The sequence below is a fragment of the Callorhinus ursinus genome, unplaced genomic scaffold, assembly GCF_003265705.2.
Source record: "Callorhinus ursinus isolate GAN/ISIS: 27379988/994484 unplaced genomic scaffold, GSC_fseal_2.0 scaffold1, whole genome shotgun sequence".
NCBI lineage: Eukaryota > Metazoa > Chordata > Mammalia > Carnivora > Otariidae > Callorhinus > Callorhinus ursinus.
This window is the reverse complement of record NW_027397063.1, coordinates 41191190-41197264: the sequence shown is the minus strand read 5'-3', so window position 1 is coordinate 41197264 and position 6075 is coordinate 41191190.

Genomic DNA, 6075 nt, shown 5'->3' with positions numbered 1-6075 from the left:
TATATGAGAATGTAGCTTAGCTACTGATATATAGTGTAGTCCCCCTAGTCAAAGAACCTAAGAAAATCAATGTATATAATTGTACCCCAGAACTCTCAGTTAGAATCACTTTGTGAGGGTTATTTCTCATTTTTAATAACACAGAATTGGAAAGTTAAGATAATGAAAACAAAATTGCTCTAATGGTAATAAAATATTTGTAAACTAAAATATACTCATTTTGACTGTAGAAGAGACATTTAAATAATTTAACTGCTACGAGTAAAATTGAAATGGAGCTGTAATTACTGAGATTTTCAGCATTCCTTCCTTTACAAAGAGAAAGAACAGCTACTGGTTTCCCCATCACAGATACTTCTATCCTGCCAAATAAAAAGATTAAAAATATGTGCCAGTTGCAGGAAGAGTGAGCCTGCAGCAAATTAACAAAATACAGGTGACACTTTTTCCAATCACTCTTTCTTATTAATGTGGTGTCTTGCAAATATGTATTTCATTAACTCTGTAAGAATATACATGAGGGATACACGAGCCTTAAGTGAAAGCAGGAAAAAAGCTAATATTTTTTTTTCAATTTTGAGGTCCTTTTTTATCGGCTCTTTAGGAAGTACTAAAAATATCTTTTTTAAATCAAGACTATAAAAATGTGGCCCAAAAATTACCTGAATAGTTTTTCTACTTTTTATTGGGACATCCCCCTAATAATCTGGGAATCTATGAATACCAAAGTCTACAGTCTAGATAAGAAAACAAAGTTAAGGAGTTTAAATTTCTTGTAAGCTTTCCCTGAATATTTGTAGATGTGAGATGATTTTAGAATAAAGACACTCCTCAAAGAATTAATCTACTACTCTCTTTCACCTACACCTTTCTCCCCACACACACAAAAGTATTTTTTTAATGTATCTTCTACTAATGACTATTATCCTCTAGTCCCTATTATTTTTCCTTCATCCAGTCATTGCTTTTTTCTGTCCTTTGTTCCATATTAAATGCAGGTCCTTCTCCCAAATCTTTGCCACAGGCAAGTAGCCAAAGACCGCTATTATTTTAATAGCCACCAATTTCTTTACTGTTTAACTGGATCCCTTCTAAATGTAGGTGACTAAATTAGATTTCAGGGAGAAGGATAAGAATGCATCTGTTGGCTTTTATATTTACCCAGCCTCCTCTATGGAATTACTAAGAGCATTTGCCAGAGCTGATCCTAATCAGGAAAGATGTTTATTATCACAGTCCATCCCCAAGGTAGTGGGATCCAAATGTCAATCACCTAAATATGAAACATATCATGGACAAAACTGGAATCTCCTGAGTTTATAACACCCTTCTTCCAACAATTCATAGCCTAAAACTCCAATATGAATACCCATCTCTTATCAGTACACGTAAGCAGATTTCTGACTCACTTTTACATCCCTATTGGGAATGAAGACTGACTCTGAATCCATTTTGCTGGTGCCTGACCGACTCTTAGCTCTTTCATCTCTTTCTCCCAAGTGATCCGTCCTCTACTCTCTTTTAGTGGCCCACAAACACCAGCTGAAGACCTATGGAAAGAGGATACCCAGAATTAAAAAGCCATAGCCCCTTCACTTGTAATAGCACATAACTGGTTTTCTTCTCAGTACCTCCTCTAATTTTTTTTTTTTTTAATAAACCCCTTCCTTTGAGAAATGGCTCCTTTACACTATGTGATTCCGATAATGGCTTCCAATTATGACACTGATCTGTGATCTAGCCATGGAGGTCCTATACAACCCATTCAGACCACATCATAATTACATTGTCTTCAAGTCTATATATAATATCAGTCCAATAGGTGAACACTTTTCTAAGCTGCTCCCGAGTCATTAAGGATTTGTTTTATTTTGATATTTATGTTTTTTGTTTGTGTGTGTGTTTGTGGTTGGAAAAATATCCCTTGGGGATCACTTGGGTTATAAAGCTATGAAGACTGAGCTCAAGACCTGCCAGCCAACACAGTTCTATTTGGTGAAGTTTAGTGGTTAGATATATTGAAGTCACCATGGAAAGAGAAAGAGAAGAAAGTATACAATTATTAGTCCCTGAAGTCCTTGGAGATGTGTAGGACCTACTTTCCCGAAGCTTGGTTCCTTAGCTCTTTCTTCAGTTTAGGGAATTGGATAATTTTTATTTTTACCTAAGTTAAGTTTACCTAAGTTTTTGTTTTGTTTTGTTTTGTTTTGTTTTGTTTTTGTTTTTGTTTTTTAAGTTTTTTAAGCTCCACCCAGTGTGGAGCCCAACATGGGGCCTGAACTCAGGACCCTGAGAGTAGAACACTTAACCGACTGAGCCACTCAGGCACCCCACCTAAGTTAATTTTAGTTGCATTACTAACTTCCTTGCAAACCACATGCCTGGGCTTACTTGTTTTGTGCAAATATACAGGATGGTCATTTGTATTACCCTGGTAGTGGTAACATATAATATCCAATTTAGAGTCAAGTCAATTATTCTCAGTGTTCAATAGAGCTAACACCAGGTACTGTTTGCTTTCAAGTATCAAAATTAGCCCAACTCAAATCACTGGTATTAGCATTAGGATAATATTTAAATACTTAAATTCATATTGCAAAATCGTTCAAGTTATGTCTACCCTCCACTAGGGATCTTCTCCCTCAATTAGATTAAAAATCTATTATCACTATCACTCATTCCTAAAATTGCTATCTAGTGAAGTTTTCTGTGTGGTTCATTTCAATTATGAGACAGGTTCACTAATTTTATACAAATAAACTCAAAACCTTTTTAATTTTTTGTCATTTTATTTTAAAACATACTATCTCACCAATATCTTAGGAATCTTCTAAAACTATGTTGACTCTATCACCTTTCACAATAAAGTAGAGCATGAGTGAGATAAAAAAGAAATGAGCATGTATCTCTGCGTTTTCTTTTCTATTTTCAATAATAACTATCCCTCAAAGTCTCCACAACCATCAAGGATTTAAAAAATTCCCTTGCATAGTGTTTACAACGTAAGATAAACCACACAACCAAAATGTTTGCGAGCAAAGGCTTTTACAGTCTAATGGCCTTTCCATGAGGATACACATTAATAACCGAGTCTCATTTTTATTTTTCGTCATTTATTTTAATTGTCTACAAGTCACACTATCACTAAGTACTACCTAAATTCAAAGAGTCACAGAAGACTTCATGGAATCAGTGGAATTGGATTTGAGATTTGACACATGGGTAGAATGTTGTTGGATATGCTTTGGTGGCAAACAGGCCAAGGTATAAAAGCCATATTCAGGGAATTGCAAATAGAATAGTTTAGTTGTGCTAGATTGATTGATTATGCATGGAGCAACTGAAAAGATAAGGCTGAAAGTATGGGCAGAATTCAAATTTTGGCAGGATCTGAATATCAGATGTGAATGATTCTATCAGTCAATCAAAGTCCATCTTGAAACCATATCTGAGTATGTACCATGTGCCAGGTATTATGTTTAGTCCTGATAATACAAACTTAAATTTAGTCCCTAGACCTATCAGGAGAGTGACAAGTAACCAAGATGTGAGGAGGAATACTGAGGACGGGGAAGTTTTCCTGGAGAAACTGAAGTCTGAGATGGTTAGTGAAAAATGATCATCATTAACAAGATAAAGGGGAGGCAAAGTGGGAGAAATATATTAATTGAGTGCCAGGAAGAGGGGGGAAAGGACAGACCCAGAGAGAATATGACATACAGAGAATTATAAATAATTACAAAAAATCCTGTAAACTTGATGCTTACAGTGTGGAAACAGAATTCAGGAGCTATATTGGGAAATTGAATTATTACACCCTGCTATTGTTGGGAGAAGGAAACTTAAATATCATCTAGTTCATATTGTTTTATTCTTACAAAGTTAGAAATAATTTTGTATATTTTTTTATGTAACTACTTAGCTTAGAAAAAAACGTTCTTCATAAAACTCTTCAGTCCCGTTGTAGTGGTATTATCACAAAGTGTTAAATAGTTTAGTTTACAGGGTGAGTACCATGAGGGAAGGATGTTTATCTCTTCTGTTCAGTGATGCATCTCAAGATCTTAAAGGTAAGATCTCAACTTAGAGTAGTACCTAGCACAGATAGAGCATTCAGAAAATATTAGGTGAATAAAACTAATAATATGTTAATATATTCTCAGAGATGTAATGTTTTTTCCTTTTACATGATAAGTACATTGAAATAAAGGAAAGCCTATCATTGAGTTTCTGGGTTTAGAGATTCATAGAATTGAACTCCGAGGAAGAGGAATGGAGTTTTATTTGTCTTCCTGCAATTACCTGTTGGATAAGAATCCCAGGGAGCAAAACTCCTTCCCACTCTGATTGCTCCATACTGTCTGGGAAAGACTTCTCAAATACATACACTGAATACAAACCCGGATTGCATATGATCTCGGCCAGCTCTCAGCTTTAAACATATTTAAATTACTCAAATGCTTACTCTAAAAAGCACTGATGTGGGAGTACTCTACTTCTGATGCATTTTGGTTGAACACTCATCAGCTGCTAGCCTCCTGTTACTAATTAGCTTTTGGTTTTCATATGAGTGCAAGCTTAAAACTTGTAGAAGTTTATATTTCAAATTTCTGCAGCTATTTTAACAGTCTCAAACTCAACCTTTTTAACTCTGAGAGTGGGGGAAATAAAATAAAAATCTTCTAGTATTTGTTCCTATAAAATTAACTCACCACAACATTTATGAATGCTGTTAGAGCAGTATAACGTGTGCAATCACCAAACAGCCAAAGTCCCTTAATCCAAAGCCCAAACTTTTCTGAAAAATAAAATGAGTACATTCAAGATTAAGCTATCTGAAAGAATAAAGGGTTATGATACAGGAGATACGTACCACTGTAGCCAGAAAACTCCTTTCTGAACTTTCCGTCCTCTTTTCCTTAGTAAATTAAAAATACTTTGAGCACTTATCGTGGGTAGAGAACCGTTTATTTTCTCTTTTTCATATATAGAAGAAATCTTTTTACAAGTAACGTATATCGATCAAACGACACTCCCTTTTTTTAAAGACATTTGTTTATCTGAGAGAGACAGGGAGAGAAAGAGAGAGCGGAGCGAGCGTGAGCGTGAAAGGGCGGGGCCAGAGGGAGAAGGAGAGAAGCAGAGTCTCCCCTGAGCACAGAGCCCCACCTCAGGACCCTGAGATGGTGGTGACCTGAGACAAAATCAAGAGCGGGACACTTAACGACTGAGCCACCCAGGCGCCCCAAAGGACACCCTTTTGAAGACTTCTTTTGATAGCTGTTGTTTTCTACTTATTTCCAATTCCCTAAATCAGCCAACCTGTCTTCTGCCTCAATTTGACCTATGGTTATGATATAATACTTTGTTTTAGGCCTATAGAAGTTATAGTGATAGAATAATAACTTTGTAAACTCTTGGATATAGGGTGTCCATATACCTTTTCCTTTTGTGCCTGAACATTCTCCAGGTAAGTACATTAGCACTTACCAAGTGCCTACTGCATATTGCTCCAAACTGTAAAATCGTCTTTAACGATTGTAGCCTAAGTGCATAGTTCTGAATTTTGTAGGTAAAATAAGATAGGGTGAAATAAGATGAAATAAGATAAAATGTCAAACAAATAACTTTTCCATTTAAATTGAGGGGCAGCGTAGTGTAGTAGCTAAGAGAGTAAGACTATCTGGACTTGACTGACCTTTTATACTTATTAGCTTTGTGTCTTTGGGCAAGTTTCTTAGTCTCTTCAAATCTCTTAGCATCTCAGTTTCCTCATCTATAAATTAGTGATAATAATAGTTAAGACTGCTTAGAACATTGCTGCAACCTAGGAAGGAATTAATAAATACTAGCTAATATTATCAAGGTGATTCCCACTGAAAAACTTGAGCACTCATCATAGCACTTTGCTCATAGTAAATAATGACAAAGATATTTTGTGAGAAAAAAGAAAAATTCAATCCTATTTGGGAAGATGTAATTATCAATTGTATAATTCACAATTTAAAATAGAAAACAGGGGTGTGTGGGTGGCTCAGTCATGACCCCGGGGGTCCTGGGATCCAGCTCCAAGTG